The 23,293-nt window shown below is 40.6% G+C and overlaps 1 pseudogene; it reads left to right on the forward strand.

Annotated features, from left to right (window-relative positions):
• Nucleotides 1-10,997: 10,997 nt before the first annotated feature.
• Nucleotides 10,998-21,764, forward strand: LOC115957574 (annotated as a pseudogene).
• Nucleotides 21,765-23,293: the final 1,529 nt, after the last annotated feature.

Here is a 23,293-nt window from a genome sequence, read left to right on the forward strand (position 1 = left end):
ATTTATACCGTGACAGGAAGAAGTGTTACGGTATACAGAGGAACAAAACAAACCTGCCTCTGTCTGGCGAGGGTGGATGTTGCACAGACCTGGTGGTCGGCAAGTACGCCCAGACCAGACAAAGGCGGTTAAGGGGCAAAAAGGTAAAACCTTGGTCACGGCAGGCACTTTAAAAGGGCCCTTGCCGTGCCCTGAAAAGGGGATCGAAAACAGAGCATTTTTACGTGGTAGAAATAAAAACAGAGTAAAAAGAAGATAAAAAAGATAAGAAAGAAAACATAGAAGAAAAGAGAGAAAATTAAGGAAGAAGGAGAGGTAATACAGTAGGCATGCACCAGTAGATCAATTTCCCTCTCTCCCCTTTCAAATCTTACTTTCTTCCAAAAACGTAAACAAGGACTCTTTCTTTTTGGGCAATAACCATTCAGGTCCGACTCCCTCAAAGCCATTAATCCCCACGGTAGGATCCTTTTTCCTGGGAGATTATTTGCATTGAGAAGAGGCGTTCTCTCCTCTTTGGCTTTGCTGCGGCAGACTAAGTTTAAAACTTGATTTATGCCCATTTGATAACTAGTATTATTTTCTTCATTTTTCTCTGTGATTGACATCATTATGACTGTAATCATGCTTTATTAGTAGGGAGTACATAGCCATTTATTTAAATAGTTAGAATACTATGTTTTAGTTATTATTATATCTGCCTGCCGTAACTCGTCTGCAACAGTTTTGCTTGCCATAAGTTTACTCCTGGTAGACAAGGTATAAGTTTGTGCACAAACCGTCCCAAGTTGAGTTACGATTGGACCGGCCCCAACTCCCTCACTCAGAAATATTCGGGCCCATCACCGCAGGAGGTAGCCCAAGCCCAATACACCATACACGAAAAAAGGCCCCTACATTAAATTGGCGACTCCACTGGAGAGTTGGGAAACAGACAAGGGCAAAGGAAAAGAAAACAGATCCCCTCGCAAACAATGCCACCAAAGTCTAAGACGACACGGAATATGAGTATCGTACCCTCACAAGCAGAATCCAGGCCAACAACGCCTCACCAAGAGCAACTTAACCAAACAGAAGGTGCCAACAGAACGGGGGCTGATCCTCACCCTCAGACAAGAGTCCCCATAGACAATGTCAACACCTTTGTCGAAGTATTGCAATCATTGCAGTACTCGCAGCAGCAAATGATGGAAGAGATCCGTCAACTGAAGGCAGAAAAAACAAAAGAGAAAGGCAGCCAGCATGACCCGGATCATGTGGCAGATAGAGAAGAGATACTGGCAGGAGGTGTCCCTCGGAACGCAAAACAGCGTTTTATTACCATGGCTGAGGTAGCGGCTCTCTTGGAGCAAGAAAGAGCCAGAACACCAAAGGAGAGGTTTTACGCACGAAGACCTCCCTATCCTCTAAAAGTACTTAGCAAGCCGTACCCCGAGAGGTATGAACCAAGGGCCTTTGCCCAGTACGATGGCTGGAAGGGAAGTGCAGTGGAGCACGTGAGCAAATTTATTGACACTCTTGGCCCTTACGCAGTAGACGAAGACTTATGTCTGCGGGAGTTTTCAAAGTCACTGTGCGACCGGGCATACACCTGGTACATTGGCTTAAAACCAGGATCAATCCCAACCTAGGATGACATGGTGGATGTATTTTGCACTAAATACTTTCACGGGGAAGAAACGGTAATGCTTGCAACGATGCAAGCAACCAAGCAAAGGAATGGAGAGGATCTGATGGAATACATCAAACGGTTCAGGGACATAGCACTTGATTGTTATGACCACTGTGAAGAAAGGACGTTGGTGGAAATGTGCATGACCAACATGATTCGGGAGTTCAGAGTTGCCTTGGAGAATCTGGAGATTTCCCAGTTCGCACAGCTATTGCAGAAAGTTAGAAAGACGGCTCAGTCCGTGAAACCCAGTTCAGACAAGAGAAATGCACCGCAGGCTATAGCGGTGTCCACTAGAAACTAGAGAAGGAAAACAGAGGGGAGGGAGTATGATACGCCCCCACCCTTACCATGCACTCCTAAGGAGCTGGATGTGTTACTTGACAAATGGATAGCGGACGAGATTTTTAAACCCAACCAAGTTTCTAGAGAGCCTACGGAGGAAGAAAGGAGGGATCCTCGCTTTTGCCGCTTGCACAACTATGTACAACATCCCATCGCAGAATGCTGGGCACTCCACAGGTTGGTGCACCGCAAGATCAAAGAAGGCACATTAGAGCTGACCCAGTAGGAAGTCCAAAGAAACCCACTCCCAAACCACAAGGGAAAGGGTGTAGTAGCAGTGGTGATATGTGCAGACCCAGGAGAAGACGAGGAAGAAAACTTGGCCCTGCCTGCCGCGGCGATTACCACTCTTCAGAAGAGTGCCAAGTTTAAAAATCTATTTGACCAATTGTGACTCACGGTAAAAGAAAGAAAAATAGCCACGGAGGCTTTGGTAAGCATCGCCTCCGGGGCAGGGGTGGAATGCCTGTCAGCAAAGATACCAGAAGATAGGGCCCTCCTGCAAGAATCAACAGAAATCACGTTTAGCAGTGAGGATATGGAAGTGGGGCACCCAGATCATAGGAGGCCTTTCTATTTAGCAGCATCTATAAATCAAATCTCCATCAAGAGGGCCCTGGTGGATACGGGTGCTTTTGTAAATCTCATTCCGTTGAGCACCTTGCAAGCTGCAGGAATTTCAGAGAAAAAGATCCAAGGATGCCCGATGGAAGTAACGGGGTTCGGTGGAAGAGGTGAGTACACTGCAGGCCACATTCAGTTATGGTTAAAAGTAGGCCCTATAGCCTCTTTAGCTCGCTTCCATGTGGTTAGAACGGAAGTATCTTACCATGTGCTTTTGGGAAGACCCTGGTTACACAAACACCGACTAGTCTCGTCCACCTACCACCAATGTGTGAAGGGAAGATTGAATGGCAGGATGATACGCATAGCGGCGAACCCCTCGCCATTCAAGCAGGCAGAAGCTCACTTGGTGGAAACCATGTTTTATGACCAATGGGCTCCATCTGGAGAAAATGCGGTTGCAAAGCCACGAGGCACCTTTGTGCCTAGGTGGGAAGATGTTCAAGATGACCCAGAACCTGATTTAAGAGAGCTACTGGCGCGAAAGAAGAAAAGGAAAGAAGCGCCTGCCATAGAGCCAGACGAAATACCTCAGTGCATCAGGGTCTGAGGCCTTGATGGCAGGATTGTGTATAAATTATGAAGGTGCGTAGGGCCCATGGGTGAGATGCAAGTGGGTCCCACCCAAAAAGGGCAACACAAGAGTTTAGCGTGTTGCGTTGCTGAAGGAAGTTTGAGAAAAGAAGAAGAAAAGGATGAGGCAGTTACGGCAGAAAAGGACATCCAGGTTATGGCAGAGGAAGAATTGGAAGAGGTTGACTTAGAGTCTGACTCGCAAGAACCAAGACCCATCTCAATTAGTGCAAGCCTGACAGAAAAGGAGAAGTCAGAACTCATACCGTTGTTGAAAGAATTCAAAGACGTTTTTGCTTGGGATTACAATGAAATGCCAGGGCTCGATCCCGGGCTCGTTGCGCATACATTGAATGTGGACCTAGAGGCCAAGCTGATGGCCCAGCCTGCCAGGATATTTCACACAGAAATAGAAGGGCAAATAGTCAAAGAAGTGCAGAAGTTGCTAGCCACAGGATTCATCAAGCCTATCCAGCATCCTCGCTGGCTATCCAACATAGTACCAGTAAAGAAGAAGAACGACCAAATAAGATGCTGTGTAGATTTCCAGAATCTCAACAAAGCTTGTCCAAAAGACAAATTCCCACTGCCAAACATGGATTTACTAATAGATTCTGCGGCAGGAAGTGCCATGTTCTCATTCATGGACGGTTTCAGTGGGTACAATCAAATCAAGATGGCGCTAACAGATGCAGAAAAAACTACCTTCAGAACACCCATGGACAATTTCTACTATACTGTGATGCCCTTCGGGTTGAAAAATGCAGGTGCAACTTATCAACGAGCAATGACGGCCATATTTCACGACATGATGCACTAGGAGCTAGAAGACTATGTAAATGACATAGTGGTTAAGTCAAGGGGAAGAGAAAAACACTTTCGGGTGTTAAAAAGAGTATTTGAAAGATGCAGAGCTTTTAAGTTAAGAATGAATCCCCTCAAGTGTGCATTCGGAGTATCCTCTGGGAAATTTTTGGGTTTCCTGGTTCACAGCAGAGGCATAGACGTGGATCCGGCCAAAACCACGGCCATAGCAATTATGAGACCTCCTGCCACAGTAAAAGAATTAAAGAGCTTCTTAGGAAAAGTCTCATATAACCGGAGATTCATCCCTGGGTTGGCATCAATCACCTTTGCCTTCACCAAGTTGCTTAAGAAGGGGCAAAGTTTTGAATGGGGGGAAGCGCAGCAGACGGCCTTCAAGAGGCTACAACAAATAATGATAAACCTACCCACAGTGCAGGCCCTTATTCATAAAAGACCACTACTATTTTATCTGGCCACCAACTCGTACGCCATCGGCGCACTAATCGCTCAGGAAGATGGAGGTGGTATCGAGCAGCCAATATACTACATCAGCCGCGCCTTAAAAGATGCAGAAACTCGTTACCCAAGGGCGGAGAGAGCGTGCCTAGCCATTGTATACGCTTCGCAGAGGTTGCGTCACTACTTCTTGACCTACGAAGTATGACTGATGACTAAGTCCCATGCCATTAAAGCTCTGCTACAATAGCCAATCCTCTCCGGCAGGATATCCCAGTGGTTGCTACAGTTATCACAATACGACTTGAGAATGGAGACACCTAGGACAGTAAAAAGTCAAGCTATAGCAGATTTATTGGCGCAGTTTCTAGGAGAGAAAGAATTCCCACTGGATGATGAAGTTCCAGGGGAAGTAGCTATGGCAGAAGAAGTCAGGGAACAATGGGTAATGAAATTTGATGGGTCTTCTACTACCCATTCTGGAGGGGTGGGAGTAGTTCTGTATCATGAAGAAGATAAGGCAGTGGCACTGTCATTTAAGTTGGAATTCCCCTGTTCAAACAACACGGCGGAGTACGAGGCCTATCTAACTGGGCTTGCCACGATGCTCGAAATGGGAATCAAACATTTGAAAGTACTAGGAGATTTGAACTTGGTCGTCTGCCAGGCCAAAGGAAGTTTTTCCTTAAAGGAGCCCAGCCTAGCCCCGTATAGAGCGATGGCCCAGAAAATGGAAGAGAAATTCTCAACCTTTGAGATAGAACATGCTCCGAGAAACGAAAATCAGTTTGTGGACACGTTAGCTGCACTGGGTTTGCAAATAATCTTCAAAGGGAATAACACTAACATAGAAGTCAGCAAGAGGGAAGAATCCATCATTGAGGTGCTGAAGGAAAAGTTTCGGGAGGAATAGGGCGAAGGGGATTGGCGAATCCCCATAAAGGAAACCTTGGTGAAAGGAGACGATGCAACAGAATTGAAGATATTAAAAGACTATGCCTTGGTAAAAGAAGAATTGTACCGCAGGATGCCAGGTGGGCTCTTATCTAGATGCGTGGGCCAGGAGGAAGCCTAGAGAAAATTGAAAGAAATACATGATAAGACTTGCGGGTCTTGCGGTGAAGTTAGTCTTTATTGCAGACTTCAGAGGGCAGGCTTCTATTGGCCAAGCATGGGTAAAGACGCAGATCAAGTCCAAACCCAGTGTGGGACCTGCCAGCTTGCGACAGGCAGGGAGGAAAGTTACGCTGTGTTCATCAGTGAGGATTGGAGAAGCCCTTTCATGCAGTACCTAACAGAAGGCGTCCTGCCACAAAGACACAGTGAAAAGTACAAGTTTAAGAGGTTGGCAACACGTTACTTCTTGCACAACACGGTCCTTTTCAAAAAGGGATATGATGGAGATCCTTTGAGATGTTTGGGCCCTGAAAAGGCGAAGGAAATGATATAAGAAGTACATTCGGGGGAATGTGGTGAACATCAGGGGAAGAAAAAGTTTTACAGATGCCTGCTGCAGATGGGCTACTACTGGCCAACCATGAAGAAAGATGCGGCAGAGTTTGTAAAAAAGTGTCACAGTTGCCAGGTACAGGCCAACCTGATTCATACCCATCCACAAGGCTTGCACAGCATGGTCACCCCATGGCCCTTCCACACTTGGGGGCTAGATTTGGTAGGGCCAGTCAACCCGCCATTACGTGGATACATATGGATATTGGTAGCTACAGAATATTTTACTAAGTGGGTGGAAGCAGTACCACTCCGCAAGGCCACAGAGGGAGCAGTGGCAAACTTCATCAAAGAAAATATAATTGTGAGGTTTGGGGTGCCCCACAGGATCATTAGTGACAATGACACACCATTTGTCAACAGTAATGTAAGGAGAATGCTAGAGTTCTACCAAGTCAAGCACCACAAGTCATCACCCTACTACCCTCAAGGGAATGGGCAGGCAGAGGTAACAAACAAAATTCTCATAAAGATCATCAGCAAGATGAGCCAAGAGTATGCGGGAGGATGGGCAATGCACCTGCTAGATGCTCTCTGGGCATACAAAAAATCACCAAAGTTAGCTACAGTCTTTTCACCCTTTTCCTTAGTCTACAGAACTGAAGTAGTGAGTCTGGCAGAAATAATGACACCATCCTTAAGGGTTATGCAGATGCGAGAAAAAGAAAAAAAGGGAGAAGTCTTCGCTGTAGAAAGGTTTGAGGACCTGGAAGAACTTGATGAAAAGAGGGAAGAAGCCCAGGAGCGCAGCTGAAGATACAGGCAGAAGATGACTGAAGCCTACGGCAGGATGACCAAGGAAAGAGTGTTTGCGAAAGGACAACTAGTGTTAAAAGTGTCAGACTACGTCAGGCGAGGTTTGGCAGGACCATCCAAGTTTGCACCAAAATGGGAGGGACCACTTATGATAAGAGAAGCGCATCAAAGTGGGTATTATCACCTAACTCAAACGGATGGTAGGGACTTGATGGATCCCATCAATGGAAAATGGCTGAAACGTTATTTTGCTTAGAGAAGAAAGTTATGTGGTTGCCCCTTTCCTTAGTTTTTTGTTTATGTTTCCTTTACTTTTTCTTTTATTCCTCCAAGTGACTATGTCACAGAAGAAATTGTAACGTACTTTCATGAGTATGCAATGAAAAAGTACGAAGTATTAGCATCATGTCATAGCAATAGTAAAGAAAAAGTAGCAAAGTGTAGCATTATTACAAACCCAAACTGTGGCAAACACAAGCCAAGTAACTACGGCAGGAAACATATAAGTGTTCTGTGTAACATAACAAAAACAGAGAAACAAAGAAAAGGAAAAGAAACGGCGCCATCATCAATAAAGTCCGGAAATGAGACTTTGATCTCCAAAGCGACTAGGCTCACTAATGCTGGAAAGAAGACGCTCGCGGGGACTCTCCAAATCTGCCACCTCTTTCTTCAAAAGCTCGATATGGGCATCTATGGCATCAACGGCCGGCTGGACTTTCTTTATGAAAAAGGCCCGGGCAACCTCACGTAGATGTTCAAGAACAAACTCCACGGCAAAACCCACACTGATGAGCTCTTGAATCACGGTCCTCCACTGTAGGATCCTCCTGGCAGAAACAGAGTCAATGAAGTTATGCTCGATGTCATTCAGCACACACCCCAGCATTTTCAAGAAATGCTCCTTAGAGGAACGACCAAGGCGAAACTCCTGCATAAAATTGCCGTGACGGCTGTAGATCATCACTAAGTGTGAGACGCAGTCCTCAGGGACTCGGAAGCCATAAAAGTCTACATAAGGAGGACCGGAAGCCCAAAAGTCTGCTGAACCAAGGTCGTTAACCTCCGACTGGTCAAAGCGGACAAGGAAGGACGCAATATCATTCGGGACGGCGGCAGAATTACTACCCACCTCAAACTGAGAAGGGATAGTAGGAAGTGGACCTAAAAAAAAAAAGAGGAAACGCAAGCCAAAATGAAAAAAAAAAAAAAAAATGGCACGAGAAGAGAAGACTTGCAGAAAAAGAAGATGAAATAAGAAGAGAAGGAAAATTGTCAAAATTACCAGGAATGGGGGCTACGGGTGTAGCAGAAACAAGTACTGTAGGCACATCAGAAGCAGGGGTAGTAGGTACGGCTGAAACAGGTACTGAAAGTGCGGCAGGAATAAGTGCTACGGGTGCGGCAGGAGCACTCATTCCCACGCCTACTGCAATTTCTAGCCCTTCAGAAGTCTCTGCAAGTGGGGAGATAAGTATGCAAATGAAACGCAAATACAACGAAAAAAAAAAAAAGAGATAAGGGGAAGAGAGGTACATACCCATGAAGTCAGGCTCGGGTGAAGCACTCCCCTCTTCATCAGAGTCGGAAATTATCTTTTTCAGCACGAGTGCATCATCAGGATCCTCAAAAATGTCATCAGACCCCTCTGAGGATAAGTTCGAATCAGGGCCACGGGTAGCGGAGCCGAGAATGGAGGAAGGAGTAACAACAAGTGAGGCACCACCCTTTGCAACCTGGGAGATAGCTGCAAAAGGGTCACTAGTCAAAATCACAAGCGGCATAACGGGAGAAGTGGTCTTGGTTTGAATAGCGGCAGGAGGAATGGCTCCCTCTGAAGGAGTGGGTCTCTCGGCAGGCAAAGGTGTAGTCTCACCAACCCCTTCGACATGAGTACCCTCTCTAGGTACTGGCTCGGTAGAAGGGGTGAGAGTTTTGGCAGGAAACTTGTGTGCAGTAGTAGAAGGGGCAGGCGTTGCTAATACTACCTCAGCCCCATCAAAAAAGCCTTCCATAGGTACACCCATGGAGGTGGATATCTCCTCGGCAGTGAGGCGATATATGGATAGAGGTTCATGCTCCTCCTTAAAAAAAAAAAAAAAAATTGTTAAGTAAAAGAAAAAAAAAAAAAAAAAAGACCCGTGGCAGAGGCGTGCGAAAAAGAAAGAGTAGAGAAGTGAAGAAAAGGGACTCACCTCAGATTCAGGCTCATCAAGCAAAATGGGGCGGGTAACGGATGAATCTTCCTTATGCTTGGACTAAAAGGAAAGAAGCAAAGGAAATTAGCGAGTTAGCGGAAAATTAAGAAGTTTTGTCAAAGAAGAAAAAGGGGAGAAATAACTTACCCTCCGTTCAGTGGCAGATATGGGGTGGGGAGTAGTTTTCCTCTTGCTACCGCGAGTCCTGCTAGCCAGCGGAGCACCTGCAGGAGGCAGTGGTGTGGCAAGCTTGGTTTTGCCGGCAGACTTGGGTTTGGCAGGCGCTTTCTTGATTGGTGCAGAGATGTTTATTACTCTAACTCTTTTCTCCCAACCAGGGGGATAATCACCAGCATACCAGAACCATCTTTTCTTCTTTGCGTCCCATTCAAAGATGGCTGACCAACTTTGTTTTCTAGCATACGCCAAAATAGATTTAGAAGGAAGCAGCAGGCGAGGGTTAACTGAGACAACCATACCTAGCCCTTCGGGAGGAATAAGGGAGAAGCCACAGCTGCCCGCTAACTTAGTCACAAATGTATCCATCACTGCATGCCAGTAACTGTGCATGAGAAAAGTACAGACACCCTCCCTTAATGAACCGGGAACTGTAATGACATTGAAACGCTTCTTCCAAAACTCAAAGGCAGTGTGCTGCAGGAAAGGACGGACTGACGTAGGAGATTCCATGAGGAAAGAAATGTCATCGGGGATGTCTTGATCCAACCCAAACTGCCTTCTCACTCGATTGGCAGGATAGTGAACAAACCTAATGCCTTCATCGGCTAGGTAAGGCAGCCATCCGGCATTGGTAGCAGCAAAATAGGTAATCCCAGTTTTATCAAAGCTAACCAATGGGGTAGTGATCCTAATGGTGTCAACAAACGAACCCATGGCAGAATCCGCACAAGTATAATCTGCACCCAAATTTCTATAGGCTCTCCAAGAGAAGCCCATGCCCTCATCAAAAGATTCAACCACAGAATAGCCAATCAGCTTCAAACCAGACCAACGAAAAGCAAGCGGGAAATCGGATTCAAACCTGCCACAAAAATCGATAATCACTTTCGGACAAGTCTGGTACTTCTCTTTGGCAAATTGGGCAGGTCTACACTTTGTCAAGTACTGAGCGCAATGCTCAAACAATAGCTGTTGAAGAATGGTACAGTGAACGGAAGAGGTAACATTGTGGCAGGACCTAGCCTGACTCTTATCACCATGGAGGATATCTAATTGAACATACAAGTGCCCCAGGAACATAGGGTCCAGCGGCAGGCTCACCCCAGCAGATATTTTGATAGCCAAACGAAAGTACAAAGGTTTTATGGCGTAGTGGGGGTGGGACCCAAAAACAAACTTGCAAAGCCAAAATGCAATAAAAGCCGTACGGCGAGCAGCAACAGAAAACTTAGAGGAAGAACTCACTCAGTAGGACAACTTGGCATTTTCGGTCATCCTTTTCCTCAATTCAGCCTCAATGGCCTCTTTCTCAAGAGAAAGCTCTAGGGCGGCAGTATCGGCATCGCCGAGAATGGGTAAGAGCAACTAGTTAGCCACATCTTCAAGGGTCACGGTGAGTTCGCCGCATGAGAAAAAGAAGGTGTGGGTAGTAGTGCACCATCGCCGGACCAAATGACGGAGGTTATAGAGGTCTCGGAAATTTGACAAGCAGCGAGATGAGACTATAGCCTTCAAGACGTCGGCTTGTTGCAACAAACCCATAAAGCCTGTGTCGGAAAGCTCACTGTCAACCCATTCCTTCCAACCCGAGGCTGTGCCGGGCCGAAACTCAAAGTGAAGGGGTAAGGGAAGCGAGATACCTTAGCGAATGGACAGATCGGGGATTGAAGACGCTAAATGAGCCCAAGAAACGTCGGGGTTTCGTCGGACAAGGGCAATCAATACACGACCCGGCGGCGGCGGTACATAGTCACCAGGGATTTTTGGGAAGTGAGGATTGACTTCGTACCACGGGTCGATTAAAGGAGTGCATTCGCTATCAGGGTCGCGCTGCGTCTCTTCCTCAGCGGGAAGAGCCTTGGCTTTTCACCAGCGACATGGTGAGGAAGCTTAGTCGGAGAAAATGGGTATGGGTGTTTGAGAAGAAGAAGGAGAGTAAGAGACTGAGAGTGTATGTTCTGGGAAAAGAAAGAGTTTGTGATTAAAGTGCAGAAGGATTCTTCCTTAAATACCCAGGTCATTAATAACAGCACGAAAGAAGGTGACGGGTCAGCCATCAGAATGGAATGAAATTAATGAAGCAGCGACTCTGTTTTGAAAATAACTGCCAAATTGAGAAATTTGAAGAAACAACCCTGTTCACGGCAGGAAGGAAAATATATAAGTATAAGAAGGGGTCCACAGCTTAAAAAAGACCCACGAAAAAGAGAAGAAGAAAAAAGATGAGAGAAGGGCAAAAACGTCTTTTCATTCACATATGAATTGCAGGAATGTTTCATATATTCAGGGGGCTAAATGTTGAGAGACATTTGTGGAAGCCCAGGCAGACAGAAAAACCCAATAATGAGGGCTACAAAGAATTGACAAGATAAATAGCAAAAAACCCATTAGGCCCAAGCGGTAGGAATAATTGATCACAAGCTCAACAAATAAATAAATGGGTCTTGAAGAGAGAAGCGGGCTCAAAGAAGTCAGGAAAGAAAGAAATAGCATCCCATGGGCAATGTATGAGGTAGAAAAGTGAGAAAGGGCCACCGCAGGCCCAAGGTAATGCAAACTAAGAGAGTAAGGGGTTCATGGCAGGCCCATGAACCCCAAAGATAAGAATAAGGTTATTGGGCCGGGGAAGCCCAATGAAGTTAGTAAAAAATCTATGGGAGTGTGGAATTAGCAAACGGGCCGAGGAAGCCCAAAGAAAGCAATCGGGCCGTGGATGCCCAAAGGAAAGCCCAAAGGGACATAGGAGCCCATGAGTAAAAGCAAAACAGTGCCCATAACAGGCCATTGAGAAAAGGGATAAACGGCTGGCCCAAAAAGAGGTCCAGCAGGATTAAGTTATTACGACAGGAATAACAGTTCAACGTTGCAAGCAATAAAGAAAATCAAAAGTGAGTCAAAGAAATGTAAGGCCCATCATCATACGAAGCCTAGCTTCTGAATGGAGAGGAAAACCAAAGTAAAGCCCACATGAAGGGTCAGGAAACGCAGACGGAGAGTCTCCAGATCACGGCAGACGTATGAGCAGCAGGTAGACTCTTGAGCAGCAGGCAGACTCTTAGACATATCTGGAAGGAAAGCACGCGCAAGGCCCAGACACCACCAGCCTGTACCCAGCCAATATAGGATATGGTAGGGCCATGGGCCAGAGGTAAGAGGTAAATGGGGTATGGTTTGGTGGTGGGGAGAGGGGAAAAGATCTATTTTGCGGTTCTTGCCCAAGCCCTTTTGGGAGGTACGTCCTGCTGGGATGATAAACCACCCAAAAGAGGCAAGTTTGAGGGGGAACCGTTGGGTACATGCCTTGAGAGTAGAAAGAGAAAGCATTTATACCGTGGTAGGAAGAAGTGTTACGGTATACAAAGGAACAAAACAAACCTGCCTCTGTCTGGCGAGGGTGGATGTCGCACAGACCTGGTGGTCGGCAAGTACGTCCAGACCAAATAAAGGTGGTTAAGGGGCAAAAAGGTAAAACCTTGGTCATGGCAGGCACTATAATTGGGCCCTTGCCGTGCCCTGAAAAGGGGATCGAAAACAGAGCATTTTTACGTGGTAGAAATAAAAACAGAGTAAAAATAAGAGAAAAAAGATAAGAAAGAAAACAGAGAAGAAAAGAGAGAAAATTAAGGAAGAAAGAGAGGTAATACAGTAGGCATGCACCAGTAGATCAATTTCCCTCTCTCCCCTTTCAAATCTTACTTTCTTCCAAAAACGTAAACAAGGACTCTTTCTTTTTGGGCAATAACCATTCAGGTCCGACTCCCTCAAAGCCATTAATCTCCAAGAGGTAATCTTTGGCTTTGCTGCGGCAGACTAAGCTTAAAACTTGATTTATGCCCATTTGATTAGCTAGTATTATTTTCTTCATTTTCTCTGTGATTGACATCATTATGACTGTAATCATGCTTTATTAGTAGGGAGTACATAGCCATTTATTTAAATAGTCAGAATACTTTGTTTTGGTTATTATTATATCTGCCTGCCGTAACTTGTCTGCAACAGTTCTGCTTGCCGTAAGTTTACTCCTGGTAGACAAGGCATAAGTTTGTGCATAAACCGTCCCAAGTTGAGTTACAATTTGACCGGCCCCAACTCCCTCACTCAGAAATATTCGGGCCCATCACCGTAGGAGGCAGCCCAAACCCAATACACCATACACGAAAAAAGCCCCCTACAATGTTTAGGGTTAGAAGAAAAGAAGATCTAAACACATAATCACGGATTCCAAGAAATCAGATTAGAATTCTGAATTTCTTAAATCTCGACAGATAAGCTGTCGAGTAGGTGTCAAGCCACGAGCTAAACAGCTTCCTTAAACCTCGATAGATGCAGCTGTCGAGACAACTATCGAGCTTTAATGATTTTGGCACTTCTCAGCTTGTTTCTTGGACAGACTTGATGACTTTAACACTTGATCTTGAAACTCTGTTTCTTGAAGTATTTGAACACATCTTAGAACTACCCAATTACAAGTAAAGTGCGTTTTGTCAAAAGATTAGCCAATTACATAAAATCATGACATATGTTCTTCACATGTGAATCACATATGTCCTAACAAATTAATTGCATCTTTCCCTTAATAAATTCGTAAAAAAAAAAAAAAAAAAAAAAAAAAAAATCTTCTAGAAAATGGTGACTTCAAATTCAATTCACTGTTTTCAGTTGCTTTATTTGTGTGTAAAATCCATGATGTTTTGTCCAATTAAACATCCATATTACCATTTTGGGTTGGACTCATGCCACTATGGGCTACCCATTTAGGGCTGGGCCCAGCCCAATCCCTAATAGTTAAAATTCGAATCTAACATTTACCCAAACTTTATAATTTACTCTTTTGACTTTAATAACCACAAACAAGAGTCAGAGATATTTTTTGATAATGCAAAGATAGCTTAGAAAATTCTTACACTTATCCAAACCTTATAAGTTATAACCTACTCTTTTGGTTTTATTCACCTCAAACAAGGCTGGGAGATACTTTAGTATCTTAGGCTTAGAAAATTCAAAGATAGTTTGGAAAAATATGGAAATTATTAGAATAAAAGTTAAGTTATTCAAAGTTCAAATGCCTAAAACAATTTTAATTAAAAATTTTTTATTTCTTTTGATTGACTAGGAATGATCCAAAAAACCTTCAACAGATGAAAGACAAAAAATTTTAACTCAGAAAAGAGGAAACCTACATTTAAATTCTAGAATTTAGGGGTTAAACAAATTCGACCCCAAAGTTTTTAAATTGACAAATCAAACATATCTCTATATTGAATTTAATTGTCCTTAAAAAAATAACAATATTTATGCTACATTGGTCTATACAACTAAATATTTGAATTTAATTAGAAAACATAAGCTCTAGTATCTAAAGAACTATAGTTGATTTTTATCTTGTTTAATAATCAACTACATATGAGTATAATGTAACGTAGGCTACTCTCCCCTCCCAAAACAGTGAATAATCAAGTATGATGTTTGAAAAAATATTTAGTACCATAGTGATATATTAAATCTCTTTCACAAAAGTGTGAATCCCAAAATATTTGCGGGTGACATAAATTAAAAATTGCACAATGCTCACCGTAAGAATAATACCTTTCAGACTTCAGAGAGAACCACACCTAAACCATAGTCTGAAAGCCTACCATAGAAATAATTTGAGACTAGTGGAGAGATGTGCAGCGTGCAACGTGTCTTCAACGTGTGGAAAACCCAAACTCCAAACTAAAACGCCAGGTCAAACGGAACATTTTACCTTGTTGGGTTGGGCCCACTAAGGGCCCAGTTTGGGCTAAGCCCAACCAATTCCTCGCTTTTAAAATTCGAAACAACTGGCCGAGCTTAACTAGCATGAAGTGTTTTAACTTGGTTGAGTAGCACCTGAGGTCTCACTCATATCTGATACGCCATTCTATATTATTTTACTATTGCTTCTTTTTTTTTTTTCTTTTTCTTTTTTTTTTTTTCTTTTTTCTTTTAATGAAAATTTTACAATTATTTTTTAGATTATTTTTTTTTTTTGAGATAAAAGAAAATTTTACTAGTACTATTGCTACCTCACTTTGTGTGGGGTGAGGTCCATTAATATTATCAAAGCACTTGCTGCATGCGTAATAATAGCTACTACTTAAATGATTTTTCTGTTGTGGTGTGCTTCTCTAACGGATAATTACTGTAAGGTTGAATTTATTCAACCATCTAATTGGCTTTATTTCGTGCCAAATTTGCTTGTATTTCAGCATTTAGTAACCCTGTATTTAGGTGAGCTTGTTGTAAGGGTAGTGAGTGAGATATAGTGAAGTTTGCTCAAGAGTGTGCAAGAAAACAGAGACTCGCGGCTTGGCCTCGCGGGTGACTCGTGGCTGCAAGCCGCCAGACGCAGCACATGTGCCAAGCATGCCGGAAGGTGAACAGTTATGCTAGCTGGAGCATTACAGGACAAAACAGGACAACTGACCATACAGTTATCTCGCGACTGGATCTCGCGACTTGGTCAAGTCGCGAGGTCAAGCCGCGAGCCATCCCTGTTTTGTAAATCCTGACGTTTCACATTCCTCTCCCACTCCAGTATAAATACCCCTTTTACCCACAAATGTAAGAGAGCTTCCAGAGAGATTTTTGAGAGAGAAACCCGAAAGAAAAACAAGATTGATTCACCAACAATCTATACATTAGAGTCTCTTCAAATTCCTCAACTCTCTTTCTCTCCATTGTCAAATCCTTGAGAGGCATTTTACCAAACCTTGTTCTCACCATATTCATCACTGTGAGAGAGTTGTTTGGATTTCTGGGAAGCAGTTAGGAAGGAACCAAATCTTCATTGGTTGATGCTACGGTCTAGTAGCGGAATCCGGGAAGCTAGAAAAGAAAAAGGTTCGGCGTAATCTTGTTGGAACAAGAAGCTTGGAGGGCTTAGGTGCACTGGGTAGATTAGGCTTGGAGGGTCTATTGCTGTCCATGTATCCCAACTATATTTTCTAGTGGATTGTTTACCGCTTGGAGGACGGCGGAGAGGTTTTACGCCGAGGGCTTCGGTTTCCTCTTCGATAACACATCGCGTGTTGTCTTTGTGTTTGCATCTTCCTTCTCTTTTATCTTTGCCTTTTATTATCTGCTGTGGGTTGTGATTTTAATTTGACTTAGATAGTTTAACCAATTCTATATTGTAACTTATGTTCATTTTCCGCACACTAATTGTTTGACATAATGCTTGAATTGGTTAAGTTGTAATTTGGGGGTCTAAACGTTCAAGGGTGTTTATACACATAATTGAACTTTCAATTACAAGTATTTCTTAGAAAATAATTTTGATAAAAGAGGACTTGCATTAGTTAAAAAGAAATAATTTGTATAAAATAACCACTGACCTAATTTCGTAGGATTTTTATTTACAGCTAGGAACATACCTCAGCATGCATTCAGTGCATTTGTTAATTCTTACTTTGAATATTAAAGAACCTCAAGTACATTGTTGTTCCCTTTTTATTCATTGATAACCAACTACCTGGTGCCTAATGTAACTACCTGTTAGAATGAGACAACTATTGGAATTCTAACTAGGAGATAAATGAGTTACAGGACTGATTTTCATTGTCATTGTTCTAGCCATACTCTGCTTTGTCAACCAAAGTTTTTTCTAAATAATCTTTCTTGGTTCTTACATGGTTACATCACTGCTATAGGGGATTTATGGAAGAAAACTTTATGACATGGTTTGAGCATATTTTGCATTATCAAGCGCATTTCATATATTCTTAGTTGTGTTACATGTTTGTTGTTTGGTTTCATGACTAAGGATTTATGGATGAACATTTCATTATTTTGATAAGTATGGAAGAACATTTTATAATATGAAATACCATATGTATGCAATGAGTTTCTAATATCAATCATTAATTAAGCAACTAAATATGTTGCAAATGACTAACTAAGCATTACCAGTTAATCATTATTTTAATTTCTAGTTTATTTTTGTATATTTTGGTTTTTGTTTTTTTTAATGTATTTATCACCTGTAAAAGATTTTGGTTTATGTTCTCTCTTGCAGCTTGTTAAACTTCCACGTGCCCCAAATGCTGATGATATATTGAAGAAGTATCTTGCTTACAGGATGAAGAAGGATGACTCGTAAGTTCATTCCCTTTTTTTTGGCCATTTCAGTCTTTTACTTTTTGGCTTGCTAAATTTAAAGTTTTTCTTGTATAGTGAACCATAATTTACAGAATTTATTTTGTTGTAATGTTTACCTGGCACCTATTTCTTTACCTGTAATATACTACACTAGTTTTTTTTTTGTTTTTTTTTGCTGGTTTTCCACAAAATGCATCATCAACTGAATTATTCTTCAAAATAAGTGGTTTTTGATTTTTGTATGGTTTCTTTTTATAGAACTAGCCTTTGAAGACTCAACCCAACCAAGCCTTAATTTGAATCAAATTGGGGTTGGCTATGAACCTCTTCAACTAATCTGGGTGTTCCCTGTTTAATAGTACTTCTTCACTATTTTACCTGGCACCTATTTCTTTACCTGTAATATACTACACCAGTTTTTTTTTGTTGGTTTTCCACAAAATGCATCATCAACTAAATTATTCTTTAAAATAAGTGGTTTTTGATTTTTGTATGGCTTCTTTTTATAGAACTAGCTTTTGAAGACTCAACCCAACTAAGCCTTAATTGAAATCAAATTGAGGTTGGCTATGAACCTCTTCAACTAATCGGGGTGTTGACCACATGTATTGTTTTTTTGCCATACTGTGGATTCTTTGTCAACTCCCTGTTTAATAGTATTTCTTCACTATTTATACCCGTGCTATTTTATCCTTCCTCTACTTAATTTTCACTCCATCAAAATGAATAAAAACATTCTTTTTAACATGTGCATTAATTAGTCTCATGCACATGGCCAAACTGTTGTTATCTACTATTTTGCATATTAGTCAGCTTTACCTTTGAATGTATAGCATCATTCTTTATCTTATATTTCCAAGTATTTTTTCTTATCCATCTTAGCATTCTAATTTCAACTTTACTTATGTATGAATATGTTGCTTTTTAACCGTCCAACAATTTGTAGCATAGACCTTAGTGAGTTTTATAGCAATCTTATAGCCCTTCAGTTGATACAGTATTCTTGATATACTCCTCTCTCATTCACCCTGTTCTTATTCAATGAGCCACATCCTCCTCAATCATCCCATCCTTAAAATTATTGAACCAAGATATTGAAATGGATCAGTCTTCTAACCAATTTAATCTTATAAGAAAATTTTAAAATAAAATACAATAATGGTTCATTTAGTAATCATTTGGATTAGAGTGTTTGAATAGAGGTTGTACATTGATATAGTCTGCATTACTGTATCTAGTTATGAAGGCCAGAGAAAAGTGAAAAAGAGCACCTTGGTGTAAATGCCCTCAAGTGTTAAACTTACTATTGATGCATCTTGCAACTTCTGTATTTAGACATTACTTTCCTATGCCATTTTTGTTGTGTGTGAAGTTCTTAGTATCATATTTTTGGAATTGATGCATTCGTGTCTTGGTAATTACTTATTGTTAGTGTTCTGGTGTTCATGTTTTTGCGTGTTGTCATTGTTCTTTCTCTGTAAAGTAATTAAATGGATATAGGATAGCTAATTCAGTGGGAGAAATTCTGAAAGGATTACGTTGTTACTTCGACAAAGCATTGCCAGCAATACTTCTATATAAAAGTGAGCGTCGGCAATATAAAGAAGCAATTTCAGTTAATGTCTCTCCTTCAACTGTATATGGTGCTGAACATCTATTGCGCCTCTTGGGTATGTTTATCCTTTTATGCTAGAAGTCAATTATTTTCTTGGGAAAATTTGTTACGTTTTCTGTGTTTTAAATAGCAATAATCTTGATTTATTATATTTTAAATAAATTAATCAACAGATATTGCGTCTCTTTTGTGAAGTTTGATTTGTAGGATGATTCTAGTTTTTTTTACCTTAAATATATTAATGCTTATTGTTTTCATGACCAGCCTTATCATAATTATGTAGAATGTGGAAGTTTCGACATTTATTAAACATGTTGAGGGTAAATGAGTAATTCTCCCTGCCATGCCCCTATCAAAATTGACTGGCTGGCGGAGTTCTCTTCTACCAGGATAAGTTTTTTAGACAACTGTCTGGTCTGTATATTTTCTACTAAATTTATATATATCAGGGGTTCTATATAAATAAAATGATGCAGCACAAAATTCTTAAAGGGAAATGAGAATAAACAAACGAATAGAAAAATAAAAATAAGGATAAATTACACACACCACCCTTTTGGTATACCCTTAAATCATGAAACTATTCTATGGTTTATTTTGTAACACTTACCCCCTTTGTGGTTTGCTTTATGTAAAAAACTCGTGCTCTCATTCTAAATAGAAATTGAACCTTTATTGATGAAAGAGTAAAATGAATACAAGTGAGTATACATTATAAGCCTTGATCCTATATATATACAGAGACTAAAGCAAGTAAAGAAAACTATCAAATAACTAACTCCCTAAAAGAGGGAAAATCTGTTACAGTCCATTCCAGTTCATGCACACGTGTCCAATCACCTTCCCAACATCCTTGCATACGTGGCATCATCTACTGCATTGAGTACAACACTTGATCATAGTGAGGCATTACTTCAATCACAGCCATAGCAGCTGTTTGATCAATGCCTTTGTCATCTTGAAGTTGTGAGCTGATCTGATTAGCACAATGGACTTCTCCTTGATGCAAGGAAGCATCCTGCTGTGCTATTTTAACACTTTATGAGGCATTTCTACTAATTTTAAAGAAATTTGATGATATTGCCAGTGGCAACAACACCCATTGGAAAATTGCAATAGAAATTTTAAATCAAGCTTGTTTCCGTTGGAGTACATTAGCTACTTATATAGACTACTGGGATTCAACCTTAATTCTAACTGACTTGGGCCAAAGCCCAATTATTGAATTCATAAATAACCTTTACTCTAGGAAATTAAGTAAAATGCCAATAACTTAATAAACTAATATGACCTAAAATAAAATCCAATGGACCAATAGTAAAAATAAAATTGACTTCTAAAAATAAATAAAACTACATTAAAATAAAATTGGTTTTGTGCTCCCTGCATCATAAAATATGCTAGGAGACCATGAGTTATGGAAAATGGAAATGACTGTTTACATATTTTAATCTATGCTAGTACATTTTCTGGTAGTCTATGGTAGCACTTGTCCAATAATCATCAATTGCATTGAGCTGATCTTGAAGCAGTCCTAAAAATCCTTCCTCTTGCCCTTTTGTGACTGATTTCTATCAAAATTTTCTAATTCATTTAGTTTTGAGTGGTTTATGTGTAGATTTTTTTTCTGTTCTCAGTTTAAAACTATTTTTGTATCTAATGCTAAAACAAAGAAGACGTGTGAAATGTTTGGTAGATTTACCCTTATTAGCTTAATTGCGTGTTTGTCCTAGCTGATCAATGTTTCTATGCAAGTTTTTAAATATTCTTACATGTTACAATGGAAATTATTGTTAACTACATATTCTTAAATTAATATTTATAACTAGTTTAATTTTGTAATGTGAGGAAGTAGCCTTGTTTGATAAATTTGTTCTTACTTATCAAAAAGAAGAAGATATGGTGCCAGCTAATCTAGGATATTTAGTTTTAGACTTGTTTATTACTAAGCACAAAAGCTTGTCTATTGCTGATTTTAAATGTGTAGCTCGAGACATAAAAGATGTCAACTCATATGATATCAAATTGATTTTTTCTTTCTCAAAAATTAGTTAAAAATGGAAAAAGAAATATTGGCTGATGACTGATCTTCAAGATATACCTGTGTATGTCATATATTGATTTTGGACTACTAAGACATTTTGAATATTTATTATATTGCCTAGCAAATATTGTGGTGCTTGTTGGATTTGCAGAGTAATTAATGACTGTAAATGTGGATTGCTATGTGGCTGGACATGTGCTATTGTTTTTAATTGTGAATATTCCTAGACTAAAACTGCTTGATGTAGCATCTTTTGGCTTATGCATTTCCTTTTGGTGTTATAAAACCTGCTAGCCATCTTTACTTCGTGTTTGTAATGTCATTCTTTTGGTATTTGCAGTTAAGTTGCCTGAGTTATTGTACTATGCCAAAATCGAAGAGGAGACATTGATGGAGCTGCAGTAAGAATTAGTCGAGTTTCTCAAGTATAACTTCTTATCACCATTCTAACATGTGTCTGTGAGAAAAGCTCAATTGAGAGTATAAGAAGAATACAATAAACTGTGATGAATGGTGACATTTATGAAACAACTTGCACACTTAATGTTGCTTATATTTTTTCTTGGAAGTTTGTGATGATTTGGCTGTCTGGAGCACTAAAAAGTGTTCATTTAAATGTATCTAAAGTGTCTTTAGAGTGAAGTGCGTTACATTATTTAAACTTCTAGGTCTTTGTTTAGGGGAGAAAATTTTATATAACTTGCCTCAAACATGTCATTTTAAGGAAATTTTCAAGAATGACATTCCATCATCATCATCATTATATTCATCTTGTGATTCAGGTTCTTACAGAAGCATCGGAGTGCATTTTTCCTCTCAACTTACCATGTACCAGAAGATATTGAAACCAGCACCAACAAGTAAGATGTATTGGCAACAAATTATGCACAGAATACTACAGAACTAGAGCTTTAGGTTGATGTATAATCATCTTTTAGATTTGATATTTTCCTGGATTCCAAAATTTGAGAAACCAGATGTCTGTGTTTCATGTCATTAGTTTTGAAACGTCTTTGTAAACGAGGGTACATTGCGGGGCAATGTATACGGAAGAAACATGCCAGACAAACGCATAGCCCTGTAAAGGTCTGTAGTGTACCCCAGATATATGTCATTATCTAACAGCCCTAGATAGCAACAGTATGGACAATTGTACATAGTGGAAATTTGATGAATGGAAATGAGACTACCTGACTGAAGTGTGTATTAGGAAGTTGCATGTGATTTAAGTTTTGCTTTACAGAATGCTTCTTATTGTTGGAACTATGTTAACACTATTTCACCTTTGCAATAAAAACGATTTTTGGTGCTTAAAAGAGCATTGTTTCAAATTAACTTAGGTATAGATCTTAACTAGTTTGGAGTTTGAAGGATTTCTCCCTAAATTACTTTATCTCAAAAAGTATGAATATTTTACTGCTAAATTAAATCTGCATATCTTCCATACTACCATTTCATTTGTTACAACTTAACGAAGTGGTCAGATGAAGTGTTCGACTGATCTTTCACATGGAATGTTATGAGTAATCATTAAACCTCTCCTGGAATTTGTTCACCAAAAGATGTTATGCTTAGAGAATTATTACGTGGTTGAGAATTAATGGTTAGAGACTAGATTCCTATTCGTTTTGATCTGTCAATGAATTTGTGATCCATCCTTGGTCCAAAAAAAAAAAAAAAATCTAGAATCTGCTTGGCTTTACTTTGGAAAATATTATAACAAACAAAATTCCAATACCAATTTCGATAATTCTAGTCAACCATGACCTGACTTGTTCATTTTTAGACCCCTTAACACAAGTTGTTTAACTTAGTTATTTAGCCAAGTGATTACTTAGATAAATTATTCAGTGTAAGGTTGAATTTAATCAACCATCTTGTTGGCTTTATTCCGTGCCAAATTTGCTTGTATTTCAGTATTTAGTAACCCTATATTTAGGTGGGTTTTGTTGTAAGGATAGTGAGTGAGATAGAGTGATTGAATGCTCAAGAGTGTGCAAGAAAACAGAGTCTCGCAGGTGACTCACGGCTGCAAGCCGCCAGAAGCAGCACACGTGCCAAGCATGCCAGAAGTTGAAACGTCATGCTAGCTGGAGCACTACAGGACAAAATAGGACAACTGGCCGTTCTGTTATCATGCAACTGGAACTTGCGACTCAGTCAAGCCGCGAGTCCAAACTGCGAGCCACCCCTGTTTTGAAAAACCTGACGTTTCACATTCTCTTCTCACCCCAGTATAAATACCCCTCTTACCCACAAATGAAAGAGAGCTTCAAGAGAGAATTTTGAAAGAGAAACCCTAGAGAAAAACAAGATTGAGTCATCCACAATCTTTACATAAGAGTCTCTTCATATTCCTCAACTCTCTTCCTCTCCATTGTCAAATCCTTGAG

Source organism: Quercus lobata, chromosome 2 (assembly GCF_001633185.2).
Source record: "Quercus lobata isolate SW786 chromosome 2, ValleyOak3.0 Primary Assembly, whole genome shotgun sequence".
Classification (NCBI taxonomy): Eukaryota; Viridiplantae; Streptophyta; class Magnoliopsida; order Fagales; family Fagaceae; genus Quercus; species Quercus lobata.